Raw genomic sequence first — 16,536 nt, 5'->3', positions numbered from 1 at the left:
TTTCCTTCTAAGTCATCCAGACTCCAATTATTCTCTTTTCCTCCCTTTTTCCTGATACTCTATCCCATTACAAACTCCAAAACCCATTGGCTTTGGGACTCCTTTTACGCCTCTCCATCCACCCATTTCCCTCCTGAACTCTCACACAATCCCCCACAAACAGTCTCTTCCTCCCCCATTCAAATTATCCCGTGCTAAACCCTCTTTCTTCCCTTCTGCTTTCTTCTCCTTCCCCCATGATCAGCTACATAGACACATTCACACACACACATCGTTAAGTCAAAATTACTTTTTCAGGTTCTGAAACACACACATGGAGAAAAATTTCCATGATACAGTCACACACAAACACACACACACACCCTTGTTAAGAGTTAAAACTGCTCTTTGAGGTGCTTGCACTTCTATCAAACCTCTTTTAAACACATACATGATTTTCTATGCATCCCAGTGCACCTATGCTTCCACTATTGATTTCAGATATGTGATTATCTGGAACGTTGTCACTGTTGATGTATGATTCTAATTCCCCAAATGTACGTATAATTCTAATTCCCCTGATGTGTGGTTTTAATTAATTTAAAATTTCTTCTGTAATAAACAAAATAATTGCTTTTAAAGACCTTGTTGTGGTCTCTGACTCTTAGCTTTTCAGGAGTATCAGGTTTTCCTAAGCACCCAGTGTGAGACGCTAAAAGATCCCTCAGGGAGGCAGCTAGGGTTGCAATCCTATGCACTCTTATCTGGGACTGGAGAAAGCCCAAATGGCAATTGAACTTAGTGGAACTGACTTCTGGGTAAACTGGCATAGGATTCTGTGATAAATCCTAAAAATTGGCACAAAGCAACTCTTACAACAGATACAAGACTTCATCTCACTTCTCATTTGTACCACCCATATGCCTCCATCTTTGCACGATTATCAAGATGTGAAAGAAACTCCACCACCCCTTGCACTGTAAAGCACAAAAAGGCACCTATCCTAAACACACTTACTGGGGAGCTGGTGTATTGCTCTGGCCCTATTTTCCCTTCCTGCAGCGGAAATTGTGGGGAGGCAATACGAGGGTGATCTAGCTGGCTCTGACTGCTGGTGATGGAGTATAGTTTAGAGAACTGCCAAGAATAAGTTTAGGCATTAGGAGTTTTAAGGGGGATACAGTTATGAGAGCCTCCACTTCACACCCCAAACTTTAGTTACCTAACCCTAACTGGTGGGGCGGAAAGTGAGGTCACTGGAGACAGAGCCAAGGGAGTCACCCCTCCTCCCTGAAATTTCTCCAGAATAACACAGAGAAAGCAGATTGTGGCAGATTGAAAGCAATGGGAGAGGAAGCAACCCATTTCACACATAGGCAAAATGAGGCAGTAGGCAAACAAGAGTCAATGCAAGAGAGAGAGAGTTTGGATTACATAATCACAGGTGTGTGTTTTAAGTGTGCCCCCAACAAACAGGAGGAATTTAGCAAGGTATATGTGTTAACTTGCTCTACAAAAAGGGGAAAAAATGATTTTTTAAAACCACATGTTCACAATATGACTGAGATGCTTTACAAAGCATAACAAAATGGATTTTAAGCCCAGATTTAAAAAGAGTTCAACCATGATCTTTCCTATGGGGCCATTGGGATAAAAATCAAGCTCTTTCGGGGGCAGAAGAAGCTTTTTTTTTTTTTTTTTTTTTTAAAGCGCCCATGGTACCTAGTGGAGGGGAGGCAGCGAGTTTCTCAGGAGCCCCCCAGAAAGAACTTCACCTCCCCCACCCCCTGTCCAAAGGGCAAGGCTGGTTGGAGGCCCAGGTGTTGGGAACAAGCTCGGGCAGCAGCTGAATCAAGCCCCGTGCATGATGCGGCTGCTGGAGAATGAGGAGGGCGGCGGAGGCCATGCTCGCTTAGGCAAGCCACGTGTGGCGCATGCTACGGCTGGAAAGGGAGAGAGCCAGAGGCCCGGCACACTGTCCTTTCCCGCGTTGTTCTTTATTCTTCATTCAGTCTCTTAAGCGATCTGCCTACTTCCTATTAGTCACTTGTGTGCCTCTGCCTTTGCCCATGTTCTATGCGCATGCTCCTTATTTGAAAATTTTCATGTGGGATTTCTAGAGTGAGCATGTGTTGTGGTTGTTGCTTTGATATATGATGGCTGGCGAACGTAATCCCGGTAATGTCAAAATGTTTTTTGATATGATTTCCGTGGCCTTGCATGCATTGGAGACTGCTATAAATGCGGTACAAGATTTGGATGAGGAGGAAGTCATGATACGTAATTCTTGGCTGAGTACATACAGATCGTATCAAAGAAGGTTAGCCTCCCTTGTCTCACGCGTTAATATTAACCTTACTGACATTCATATGCCAATTGTTTTCCACCGATACTGGGCCATTCCTACCAGCAAAGACTGGCGGGGGAACTTTGTTCTCAGAATCTGGTGCAATGCGCAATGGATTGACACCTTCAGAATGACTAGAGCTATGTTATTCAAAATTGTTGCCCTGTTAACCCCTTCTCTCCTTTGGAAACGTACGGCAATGCGGGAATCAATTCCTGTTGAGAAGAAAGTTGCTCTTGCCATTTGGAAATTAGTTAATCCAGGCTATTACAAAAATGCTGCTGATCTGTTCGGAGTTGGTAGGTCAACTGTGGCAACGGTGTTTGTTGAATTCTGTTTAGCACTGGAAGACAAACTTTTGAGAAAGAACGTTTGAGTTGGTAATCTTCAAAAGGTAATTTTTAAAAAATATATATTTATTAATTATGCGCACATGTGCATGTTTTGATAACTATATATTTCATAAAGTAATGCATTTATTTCTGCATTAATTACTTTAATTTTTTAAATTTAATTTTAACTGAATTCCGTAGTAGTTAATTAATTTGAAAAATATATGTTATGTTCACTGTATAAACTTAATATTTTATATTATTAATAATTCTTAAAATATTAAAAAAAAATCTGTGAAACGAAGGGCCACGTCTTGCGTTAAAATTATGAAGAAGAGAACTCCATTTCTCTAGCAACCTTAGGGTTACCATATACAGGACAGAATAATGCTGAGGCTGTCTGGTACTCATATTAGAAAGACTATGTGTGATTACTATTGGCAACAGCGCAGAAGAGTCTAATTTCTGTATCTCATGAAAAGCAATCATAACCTCTGTGTTTCAAAAAGTGCTATTGCTATAAATATGTTTAATTCTATGGTTCTCCTGGCCATGTTTGTAATGTGCTTCTGCTCTATTCAATAGAGCATTTGTTTAAGGGAATGATTCTGTAATTATATAATAGGAGTACTTAAACTGATATCCATACTTTAACTGTAACAGAATTTGTAAATTAAGCATAATTAACATCACTGAATGTGTTTGAAAGTCGTACATTCACACAATACGTTTAGTTCATTTAAAATAAATTACTCTAAACTGTTTATGTATATAAGTGTTTCTCCATTCTGTGATCATTCTTTATGAAAGCAGTTGTCCTTGATTCAATTTAAAATCAGCCCGCAAACAAGTTTATCGTGCAATTATTAATTCCTTTTATGTTAACTTCTGGGAAAAGGTAATTCTCTACAAGGCACTAACAGAAGTGGTCGTTTTTGTAATCTACTACATTCCCTATGCAAATACGCAGGTTTTTTACATTTTCTGGAAGAAGACATGCAAAATGGCTGCTTGCAAAGCGCATTGCTGGCAGGACAATGATGTGCGACTTCTACTACAATTTTTAAAGGATAGCGGTGAGGTGGATTGCCTTATGCATAGCTCCTCATTAAGGACTATTAATATCTTCAGAAACGCTGTATTAAAAATGGCAGAGCATGGCTATGAGAGAACGGCAATTCAAGCCCGAACTAAATTCAAGTGTATAAAGGGGTTCTTTTTTGAGAGTATGGAGGAGCAGATGGGCCATCCACCTCCATCGGCGCGTCCTTCCTTCTTCCGTGAGATGAGGCATCTTTGGAGACTAGGCAGCAGTCCCAACTGGAAACATCGCCGTCCTGCATGTGAGTATTGAATTTCCTTGGGTTCCCCCCTTTAAAAAAAATAAAAATCACTGTTTATATTTCGTTATGTAAGATTGGAAAAAAGGATTTTAAAATGGCTACAGTAAGGATATCGTTCAAGAATACTAAATTATATATATACATACACACACACACACACACTTATACATATTTATATTAATGAAATTACAATTTGATATATTGTCAAAATATAATGCATTTCATAATTCGTTGTAATGTTGCTCTATTAATTTGCATTAATAACTGTGTAATGACATTAATCTTTATAGAAATAAGTATTACATAAGTAGGATTAAATTTGATGTTATAATACTTTTATCAGAATTGTTTTTGAATTTAATTAAAATAAATGCAATACTTGTAGAATTACAAATGTAAAAAAAAAGGAAATGAAAGTGCTAATTACAGAAGGGTTGAAAAAAGTTTGCTGATTTTCCTTCTAGGAAATGAATTGAACCAAAGCTCAAAATTCTTTATTTCAAATAACTAATGTATCTTTATTTTTCAATATAAATATGGGTATTTCAAGAACAAGAAAGCTACAATGCATGGAGGAATCAGATGTCAATGTAGAAGAAAGTTGTAATCAAATTTCTCAGGACAATATTGATGACACAGAAGTTTCTGATTGTAATATATAAATGACATTCCTGGAGAGTGCAGTGTGGAGCTTGAGAGTACAGGTAGTTGTAAATTATTGACTAGTCAATTTTTTATTTGCTTTCTATCTATCAAAATCTGTATTGTTAAAGCTTATATTTACAATTTAAAATTTTATTAAATAAACTAACACACATGATTAGTGTGGTAGTATTAATTTTATGTACAGTTGATTCTTTATTGAAATTTTACAGTGTAAATATAAATGAGAACATTTAAATTTTAATAAATTGAATTTCTTTTCATCTAAAAAAGGAAATGGAAAAAAAACAAAGGCCCATGGATCCAAGAAGCAATATTCTGATGACTGCTCTGCAGAATCAGTAGCTAATGACTCAACACCTTGTACATCTTCTGAGGACGTACTCCTTGCTATTTCTTGTTTACAGAAGACAGTTAAAAGAACATGTGAGTTTAAAAAAGACATTTTCTTTATTTTATATGACCAATCCTAGGAATTCTCTAAATTGTTTATTATTTTATCTTTCCAATAGTTTCAAAATTTGAAAAACGTCTCAGTAAAGTGGAGGACGAGTTATGTCGAACTGGAAAAAGGGAACGTGAAGCAAAAATGTAAACAGAACAAATATTTGTTTTGTTATAAAAGTAAAGGGTACATATGTGTACATTTTTTCACAATTAGATTTAAATTAAAAGAAGTGATGAATCAATCTAGCATTACTGCTTAACAGCAATATATACTTGCCAATTGAAAAGTTTTCTAAGTTATCACATCAAAGGTCTTTAATCTGTACTGTTGAATGTTATGATTTCATTTATTGTTCCCTTTGTGATGTTACTATGTTTGTAACCTTACTCTGAAGAAATTATTGAAGCAGGCAGTGGTGCAATATTTTATTTTAATAAAAATAAATGAAAGATTAAGATTATCACATAGTTTGTTCCTTACGTTCTCTGCTCTCCTCCGTAGGAACAGAAGCAGCAGCCTTGTAAATATCAAATGTTTGTGGGCAGGAGCTGCGCATCAAGCGCTCAGCCTGACCACTATAAAGAAGCTGCTTTAACATCAGTTCTGCTTCTGGCTCCTTCCAGTAGGCTACTCTGCGGGGCGCCATTTTGAGTTAAAGGTCAGGGAGCCAAAATGAAAAAAAGGGCCAAAAGAGGCACGTCTATGGCTAATGGAGATACCGCCTCCTATGAGCAAGGGAGGATTGCAGTAGAAGTAACGTATATGCGCAGAGAAAAAATCACAAACTAGTAATGGATTTTCATAAAAAGATTTAATGAAGTGTTTAACAGAAAACGGTCAACTTCTAAATGTAAACAGTAAGAATCAGTGTTTTTACAAGGTACAACATCAGAATTTTAATGCCTTCTTTCACGCACAGACCACAAAAAGGTGGATATTGCATCCCTGACTTTACACCCCTCCTCATTGCGTTTCTTCTCTTCATTCTTCTATGGCAGTCCCAGAGTAGCCAAACAAATTTTATTCTGTTCAGCAGAAGGAGAAAAGATCCCGTGTCCCTTGGCTTCACAAATGTTGTGAAGGATAATGCACGCCATGATCACAGAGGGAACGTTTTCCTCTGCAACCTCAAGTCTGCCACTTAAACATCTCCAACGGCTCTTGAGTCTTCCAAAAGCCCGCTCCACAACATTTCTTGCTCTATTGAGACACTAGTTAAAATTCTCTTGCTGTGGGCTCAGGTGGCCTCCGTACAGATTCATCAGCCATTTCCTGAGTGGATCTGCTCCGTCAGCAAGAATATGCTCCATCAGCTGTTGCTCCCAGCTCTTTGAAGTAGAGAGATCAAGGATCTGCTCGCCAGGCCTGCTGTAGTTGGAACCTAGCAGCCTGGAATAGATTAGTAGTGTCTTCCCTTTGGGCGGGAGTTTTTTCTGGTTTTAGGCCTAGTCAGCAAAGAAGCAAGAGGCCCAAAAGACCTATGGAGCACACTCCTTTGTTACCAGGCCTCATCCCCTTTTTTTATCCAGTATCCATTTCTTATTTCCTTCAAAACCCCTTTTAGTTTCTGGTGGACTGTAAGTTATCATTCTTTATTGTTTGTCAAAGATTGCTAAAGAAAGATTTGTTGGATTTAAAGAGAGTCTTGCATTAACCTGGCTGAAAAGTGTCTATATGCAGGGCGTATAAGCATGGAGACAGCACAGTAGAAAAAGGAGTTAAATCAGATGCCAGAGTTTAGTTATTATTAAGATGTTACTTTACATTTATCCTGTTGTGTCGTGGAGGAGCGGGTGGAGAGCAATTTTAGAGAAGTTCCATTGTATGAATGAAATTGTAATACCCCTCCTTTTTTCCTAATAATAATATCAGCTTTTGTTCCTGAGAAATTGCCTTAGGCATTATTAACTCTTCTTTCACATTGAATTAAAATATGTCACAATAGACCTTGGCCTATATATATTAGTTTATTTGAAAGACTATCTCTTGCATCCCAGTTAAATTGTTTTGAATGCCAAATATCTAAATGCCCTTTCTATCAGTTATTAGAAAATAAGCCTATGTGGCAGGGTGTTGCTGTTTTATTGATGTTGTTGTTGTTTATTCGTTCAGTCGTTTCCGACTCTTCGTGATTTCATGGACCAGCCCACGCCAGAGCTTTCTGTTGGCTGTTGCCACCCTTAGCTCTCCCAAGGTCAAGTCTGTCACCTCCAGAATATCATCCATCCATCTTGCCCTTGGTCGGCCCCTCTTCCTTTTGCCTTCCACTTTCCCTAGCATCAGCCTCTTCTCCAGGGTATCCTGTCTTCTCATTATGTGGCCAAAGTACTTCAGTTTTGCCTTTAATACCATTCCCTCAAGTGAGCAGTCTGGCTTTATTTCCTGGAGTATGGACTGGTTTGATCTTCTTGCAGTCCAAGGCACTCTCAGAATTTTCCTCCAACACCACAGTTCAAAAGCATCTATCTTCCTTCGCTCAGCTTTCCTTATGGTCCAGCTCTCGCAGCCATAGGTTACTACGGGGAATACCATTGCTTTAACTATGCGGACCTTTGTTGTCAGTGTGGTGTCTCTGCTCTTAACTATTTTAACAAGATTTGTCATTGCTCTCCTCCCAAGAAGTAAACGTCTTCTGATTTCCTGGCTGCGGTCAGCGTCTGCAGTAATCTTTGCGCCCAGAAATACAAAGTCTGTCACTGCCTCCACGTTTTCTCCCTCTATTTGCCAGTTATCAATCAAGCTGGTTGCCATAATCTTGGTTTTTTTGAGGTTTAACTGCAACCCAGCTTTTGCACTTTCTTCTTTCACCTTTGTCATAAGGCTCCTCAGCTCCTCCTCGCTTTCAGCCATCAAAGTGGTGTCATCTGCATATCTGAGATTGTTAATGTTTCTTCCTGCGATTTTAACTCAAGCCTTGGATTGTCAAGCCCAGCACGTCGCATGATGTGTTCTGCATACAAGTTGAATAGGTAGTTTTATTGATGGTGCTATATAAATATATAAATAAATAATAATAATACAAAGTTAAAACTAACTGAAAAAGGAGTTTCAAAAAAAAAATTGCAGAGCTTCCAAAGGAGAAGGACAGAGCTTCAGCAGCCAGTCATCCAGAGAGGTGATTTTTTATTTTATTTTATTTATTTATTTAAGGATTTTTATGCCGCCGTTCAGCCAAAAAAGGCTCTCACGGCGGCTTACAAAAGTATTTCTTGACAGTCCCTGCCCACAGGCTTACAATCTAAAAGACATGACACAAAAGGAAAGGGGATTGGGAGGGAGGAGGAGGAGGGGGAAAAGGAAAGCAAATTCAGGCACTACAATCTTAGTTGCAAAGTTCAGCAGTGACAGTTGACAGCAGGAGGGAGGGGGCTCTCAGCTGGAGCTGGACCCAGGCACAGTGGAGAGGTGCCTGGCTGCTGCTTCCTCCCTCACTGGTGGCCTCTGCAGAGACAGTTGGTAGCAGGAGGGTGGAGGCTCTCAGCTGGAGCTGGACCCAGGCACGGTGGAGAGGTGCCTGGCTGCTGCTTCCTCCCTCACTGGTGGCCTCTGCAGAGACAGTTGGTAGCAGGAGGGAGGGGGCTCTCAGCTGGAGCTGGACCCAGGCACGGTGGAGAGGTGATTTTTGAGTTAGTGTCCTACTCTCATGTGATACCACAGGGCAAACACAGAGAAGTAAGGAGACTCATCAAATGAACCCTCTTCCACATATTGACTAAAGTCTGGTTCTAAGGATTAGCCTGGTATCTTATCTAATTTATTTATTTTTATTTATTTAAGGTTTTTTATGCCGCCATTCAGCCAAAAAAGGCTCTCATGGCGGCTTACAAAAGTATTTCTTGACAGTCCCTGCCCACAGGTTTACAATCTAAAAGACATGACACAAAAGGAAAGGGGATTGGGAGGGAGGAGGGGGAGGGGGAAAAGGAAAGCAAATTCAGGCACTACAATCTTAGTTGGAAAGTTCAGCAGTTACAGGTGACAGCAGGAGGGAGGGGTGCTCTGAGCTGGAGCTGGACCCAGGCACGGTGGAGAGGTGCCTGGCTGCTGCTTCCTTCCTCACTGGTGGCCTCTGCAGAGACAATTGGTAGCAGGAGGGAGGGGGCTCTGAGCTGGAGCTGGACCCAGGCACGGTGGAGAGGTGCCTGGCTGCTGCTTCCTCCCTCACTGGTGGCCTCTGCAGAGACAATTGGTAGCAGGAGGGAGGGGGCTCTGAGCTGGAGCTGGACCCAGGCACGGTGGAGAGGTGCCTGGCTGCTGCTTCCTCTCTCACTGGTGGCCTCTCCAGAGACAGTTGGTAGCAGGAGGGAGGGGGCTCTGAGCTGGAGCTGGACCCAGGCACGGTGGAGAGGTGCCTAGCTTCTGCTTCCTCCCTCACTGGTGGCCTCTCCAGAGACAGTTGGTAGCAGGAGGGAGGGGGCTCTGAGCTGGAGCTGGACTCAGGCACGGTGGAGAGGTGCCTGGCTGCTGCTTCCTCCCTCACTGGTGGCCTCTCCAGAGCAATTTATCTAAGGATAAATCTGGTATCTGTAACAGCTCCTAAGCCACCCAGTGTTAAACAGCAAACTGCTGCTATGGATGGGTGGAGCTTGGACACCAACGAATATGGCAGCATGATCTCAGAGCTCCTCTCCTGAAAACAAATCTCTGGACTGCTATAAATGAATCTATCTGGGAGGATCAAGAACAGAATAAAAGTCTTCTTCATAGCAATAAACAAAGAAGACAAAAGAATGGCGGTCAAAGAGAGACACAGGCTGGCAACACCAGCTGGAGAGAAACTTACTGGCATAAAAGAACAAAAGAAGAGCTGACTGAGCAATTAGGGGCACTTAAACAAGATTTAGGTGTATTTAAACAAGACTTAATGACCTCCTGGAAGGAAATACTAGAGGACAAACTTGGACAGATTCATGAGAGAATGGAGCAAACAGAATGGAAGAAACATTTCTGGCTTTTGCCAGAAATGCAGAATGACTTGATACACATGAGGTACAAATTAAATTGTTAAAAAGCTAATTGAAGAAAATAGTTTAAATATGAATTTTTACCCTACCCTGTGCCTGTTTGGTGCATTCTCTTCCCCTCCTTATTCTTTTATTATGATTTTATTAGAATGTAAGCCTATGCGGCAGGGTCTTGCTATTTACTGTTTTACTCTGTACAGCACCATGTACATTGATGGTGCTATATAAATAAATAATAATAATAATAGTATGAAGATCTGTCTAACAGGAATCACAGGAAAAATATGTGCCTACGTGGAGTTATGGAGAATGCAGAGGGAGATTCTGTTAAAGAATTTATAGTAAAATAGCTTTCAGAATTACTTCCATCTTGTGAAATAAAGATTGACAACCTGGAAAGAGCCCATCAGGCACTAGGACCCAGAAGGCAAGACACAAATGTTTCACGGGGTATAATAGTCCAATTTACAAAGTATTCTATAAAGGAAAAGATAATGAAGGAAACATGATTAATGAGAGAAATAAAATACATGTACAACCCTGTGATGTTCCTACAAGATTTAGCCCCAGAAACTTTACAGAAAAGGAAAAATCTAAGCGCTTTCACAAGAAAACTGCGAGAGGAAGGAATTAAATACTTCTGGGGCTTTCCTTTCAAACTGACGATAATACATAAAGGAAATTTGTATATAATTACAAACAAATCGGCGATTAAAGGATGGTTTAGGGAGCTAAAGATTCAGTGTCCAGAAGAAATAGCAGGAGAAATGAGTGCAGAATCGGATGGATCAGAAGCAGGGGAGGAATGGCGGGCAGCTACAAAGACTAAAAGATATAAAAAGATGAAAAATACAAGAAATATCTCAACAAGAGAACTATTGACAGGAACAGTCATGGACTTAAAACCAGGAGGATGTGAAATAACTAATCTCTGAAACAAGAACACATAATGCAAAGGCAAGGGAACCCAAGACATGTAGCCAACTTATGAAGAAATAAATTGGCTGACTACCCCAGAGAGGATAGGGCAAGTTAAGATATTCGGTCATATTGAGTTTAAACTTTTTTGCTTTATAATCCTTCTCTCTGATCTTATGTTTTCTATTTCTTCTTTTTGTAATATTCACAGAAGGGGGTTAATTGGGATTGTAGGAGAAGACTGTGTTATAATAGCATTAAGGAAGGAAGGGAATCTTCATTTTTGACTCTCTCTCTCTATATATATTAGTTTCAGGTGATGGGCGGCTTTGCTTCTTTAGGGTTCTGTCATTGTTTCAGGGGGCCTGCAACAGGACTCGCATTTCCATTGTTTCTCCCATACGTCAGGGAAATGACTTTATAAATAGAAAGAACTACTATTCTATTGTCCTGCAGGGAACCACCAACCATACCCGTCATTTCATAAACATTGAGATTGGACGGAGCAGCAAAAATCATGACACTTATGTATTCAGAAACTCATCCCTCTGTGAGGTGAAGGATGTGGGAGTCTTTGTCCCAGGGAACCTAATCTGGAGATTAGGGGATGTAGAAATCCCACCACTAATTGTTGTGGATGGGATTTACCCCATTAGAAAATGACTAATGAAGACCTATGGCTGGCCTAGATGAAGCAGTTATCAAGTCTGTCTGGAAATGTGTTCTGGGGCATTTAAATCTTTAATTTGCAAGCGACTTGGAGTTAAATTTTGTTGTGTTAGAGTTACAGCTGGTGTTTTTTTTTAACATATTGGAGGAGTCTGGACCCTGTGAGGATCCTCATCTGAGGTCACAGTATGGTGTTCTGAGCCAGCCACTTAATCAACTGTTGGAACACAGTTGTGGCTCAGCCAGATGGCCTCCATCCAATGGCTTGGGAGGCATGACATGCAATGGGGGTCTCTTCCACACATTGTTTTACTTAGGCGTGGTGAAAGTTCCTCTGCAGGTGTTGGTACATCACCTGGGAGGGAATTATATGGGCCTCCTGAAGGGGAAGGAATTAATATTACAGCGTAGGATAGATTTTGAGACTATTTGGAGGAGATGGCCAGGCACCTGTATCCTATGTTCTAACATGTTGCCATGGCAGTCATGGAAAGAGGGTAGGGATCCTTGTAGTTTTAAATAGGGCCAGCGTAAGGATTACAAATTAATTTTCAGTGGCGATAAGTAAATATCCTAATATACCTTTTTGGGGGGGGGAATGAGGATGGCATAAGACAGCTAACAATGGGCAGTATTCTCTGTTGCATACAACTCATTCTTTTTCTAATAAACATTCAAAGCATAGAGAACCAGTACACAGCATTCAGTCAGTTTTCAGAAGAAGAAAATATATTTTTAGATTAAGTAAGTGGTATGAGTTATAGTCACAGACTAATTTCAGAATGATAAGAACTGTAATATCTAACAATTGTTTTAAAACAACTGTATAATAGAAAATACAGTTTTAAGGATATGGTGCATATAGTAATGTTTATGTTGAAAGAAACCAAGAATGTAAGCTTCTGGTATGCGTGAAAGACTGCTTTTAATAACTAAAAACCATTATTTGAAATTTGAATATATATTTTTTCTAGTTTTCTTACCTAAGCAAGAGTACAGAGGAAGAATGCTTACAAAGAATCAGCAACGTCGATTGGCAAGGAAAAATAGGTATGTATTACAGAAAGGTAAAGTACCAGTACACTCACACCAAACAAAAGATCAAGCATATTATTCAAAACACAGAACACAAAGGATTGCTGATGCTTGCCTTTGGGGGGAAAAACAGAGACAGCAAAAGAGGTACAGTAGTAAAAGAAGGAGGGTCAATACAGTGAATCAGCTGTCAGTTAAAAGCCAGTATTACTTTCACTTTTGGAAAAAAAGGTATGCAGCACAAATGATTCAAAATAAGATTATTAATATTATACTTCATGTGTCGTTTTAGATTAATGACTGGGCGATTTGCAGAGTTTCAGGCAAGAATTAAAGCCAGGCCGTTTGTGCAGCATCTACAAAATCTAAGGCAGTCATTAACAAGTAGGATTAACTCAGCTATCTGTGGAATACATGCACGAAGTGAACATGTGAGGTTCGGTGAGTTGGAAGAGAGAGAACTTATTAGAGACATGCTGTGAGGTGTTTGGAGGAAAATGGATTCATAGCCAGTGGAAGCAACCTTATTTTGCTGAAAATGGAAGTGAATCACTGCAATGTTCATCAGAAGTCTCTGACACACAGAGAGTGTGGTGCATATGAGGCCAGCGATAGACTTTCTGGCACAATGCTGTATGGAAAGTCAGATGGCATTTGGTTCTTGTCAGTACAGTTTAAGCAATGTAGGAGAAGGGTACTAAAGAATAAGAAGGAGCTGGAGAACGTAGCCGAAAATGATCCACAAAGCACTGAAATTTTAAAACCTAATTTGATAGATGTGTACTACCCAAAACAGAGACGAGATTGATGAGTTCAGACAGTGAGGATAGCTATCTAGACGCTGAAGAGTATTTCAGGGACTTTTGGGTAATGGCTGCTCAATATCACAATTTTAGGGGCAGGGCTGAGATATGTCTGTATGCTAATTGGTATTCGGTGCCGGCAGTGATGCGAGCGGTACGTCAAATTGGGTAATAAAATTGGACCGTTAAGGAGGCTAGACCTTAGAGGTTGATAACCTTAGAGGTTATCAATGGGTTGGATACGACGTGCCCATATTCAGAAGCTCAGCGGTTCCCAGATCGTGGTTATTACATTTGTGAAGTTTGGGGTGATTGGGCTAGAACGTTTCAACAATTAAGGTCTTCCTTATCCTTTGCAAATCGTTCCAAGGACGGCAAGCTGCGAGACCTGCCATCAGCTATTTTCTCCGACGCCAATGACGCACAGAACAGGTTCAATAACATCACCACAGGTATTCTAGACCAGATAATTCAATTGCATGATGTTTACAACCAAGAGATTTTCGAGTCTGTCTTTGGACTTCATTGGCAGTGAAATGGATGACCTGTATGGTCCCAAAGCAATATTGGGTTATAGTGATGTGATGGGTGCGGTGCACCACAGGTCTATTTTCACTTGCACTTATTCTTATTTTGATTCAACACAGGCACGGTTGTCGGGATCGGCACTTGTCGCAGGAATGCGACAAGACGCTATGCCAATTACGCTGGCTAATGAATTGGCGACTTTTATTTCTGCTGATGAGGGCTACAGTTAAACTATCGAAGATTTTCATTTTTCTTTTGGATGAGTGTTATTGTCATGAGACTGTCATGAATATTGTTTTTATGGCACCGCATTTGTTTGAATATCTAAAGATCGGCAAGAAGCAATTGACGACATGGAAACTTTTCCCATCACTAATTGTAGTTTCAGGAGTCATGTTTTAAATGTGACCACTTTTCTTGTTGCAGGCTGGAGAGTGTTGATTTTCAATGGTGGTGTGTGTGTGTATGCAGCATTGTGCAAATTTCCATCTGTGACCACTCTAATAAACTGTGCTGCAGAGGTTTTCATTCATACTACCCAAAAGTTCAAGCCTGCTGGAAAGCAGTTGCCTTTATGAGGTGGCTTAGTATTATGATTTTTGTTTAGGAACACAAGAAAATATATAGAGAGGACGCTTTGCTGTAGAAGGTGTGTGTGGATGTTTAGTGAAATGCAAAAAAAAAAAAAAGGTAATAAATCATCTATAATTGTCCCTAATGAGCATAGGGGGGGAAAGAGCATTATTATTTTTTCTTTGCTTTTTATGTTTAATCCATGGAGAGATGAGTCAGAATACTAGGTCAGTATGAGAGCTATGAGGAAAGCTACAGATGTAATGTTCCTACTCTGAATAGCAACACTTCTTTTATAAGGTATAAAGAGATGCTAGAGAAAGAGGATGAAATGGTTACTCATACAGAAAATGAAAAAGTTCGTGATTATCAGGGCAGTGAACATCTGAGTGAAAATGACCCACTTTGGGGACAGGTAGTAGAGCAGGAAGGAGTGGTCCAGGTTCAACTACTTAGCTGATCACTTGTAGAGGGGATCTACACTGCGTACTGAAGGTGCTTGCGTGCGCCTGCAGTGCGCCCCCAAAGCGACTGTGTAGATCTTGCCCTAAGAGGCGGAGGAGGAGGCTGGGGAATCCGGCCGCGTCCTTGCCGCCGCTGCCGCCCACCTCCCCACCGGCCTCCTGCTGCCGGCGAAAGAGCCACACGGGTCAGAGAGCTTCTTCCGCTCTCCGCCCCGCCTTCTTTCGCCGAGTGGCTCTTTCGCCGGCAGCAGGAGGCCGGTGGGGAGGTGGGCAGCGGCAGCAGCAAGTACGCGGTCGGATTCCCCAGCCGCCGCCTCCTCCGCCTCTTAGGGCAGGATCTACACAGTCGCTTTGGGGGGCGCACTGCAGGTGCACGCAAGCGCCTTCAGTACGCAGTGTAGATCCCCTCCTAGATGATGTCTGAGCCCATGAATAGGAAAAAGGTATGGTACACGTTTCACCAGAAGCATCAGCACAATTTTATTCAAAGACCTGCCCACCCTTCCCTTAATAAGGCAGTGCAAGTTAGATCTGGTCGTGTGCTGAGTGGTTCTTTTTTCCTTCCCTGGGCAAATTGCCCTAGCTTTGGGTTGGTTTTCCCCCCACTCTGTACTGCTTTCCAGGTCTGCATTAGGATCAGGAGTTAAGGTGGGGATGATTTGGCTAATTGGCACTTTTTGTCACAACAATAAATAGGGAACTCCCTGGGAAAATTTGTGGGGTGGATTAAAGAACAGCTGAAGGCATCACAAAGTTAGGTTGGCTATTAATTCCAGTTGTCAACAATGAAGAAATCCCAACTGATTAGATGTCTATGAGAATATGTATGGTTCAATTTCAATACTGGAGGCATTCTTGTCCAGGAGTGAAAGGGCAGTGTGGCGTTACACCCCACAAGTCAATTCCCAAAAGTATGCCTGCAGTTTGTAAGTCTGTGGTTTGTAGAATGTTGGCCTGAGTGGGCAGAGTTAGAATGTCTTGGGAGGGGGGAGGAGTGATATATAAGAGAATGACTGAGGGGATTGAGAGTTCTTTCCAGGGAGACTTGTTAGGTACTCTTAGAGTCTGTAGTGCTCTCTGTGTTTATGGTACTTAAATTTTGGGAAATTTGAGAGTCAGTGTAGTGAGTGGTGTCTTTAGAGTGTGGTGTGCACGTAGTGGAAGTATATTAATCAATACTGATAATAAAGAAAGTTCAAGAGTGATTGTGTGAGAGAAAGGAAAGCGCGAATGTGAGAGTGACCGGATTGTATGGAAGGTTTCAAAAAGGTTTTTAAATGTTGTTATTTGAAACAAAGCTTATGAACTTTTAAAAATAAATTTTGATTGTTTGTTTTAAAACTACCACAAAAATCCCACGTGTCTGTTTGGCGTTTATCATCTTAAGTTTACACATTCAGCACCCACTCTGACAATCATTCACCTAAGCAGATATAACTCACAGCACATTATTATATATATTAAAATCCA

Source organism: Elgaria multicarinata, chromosome 9, assembly GCF_023053635.1.
Source record: "Elgaria multicarinata webbii isolate HBS135686 ecotype San Diego chromosome 9, rElgMul1.1.pri, whole genome shotgun sequence".
Taxonomy (NCBI): Eukaryota; Metazoa; Chordata; class Lepidosauria; order Squamata; family Anguidae; genus Elgaria; species Elgaria multicarinata.
The sequence above is the reverse complement of the archived record's forward strand: the minus strand, read 5'-3'. Positions refer to the sequence as shown.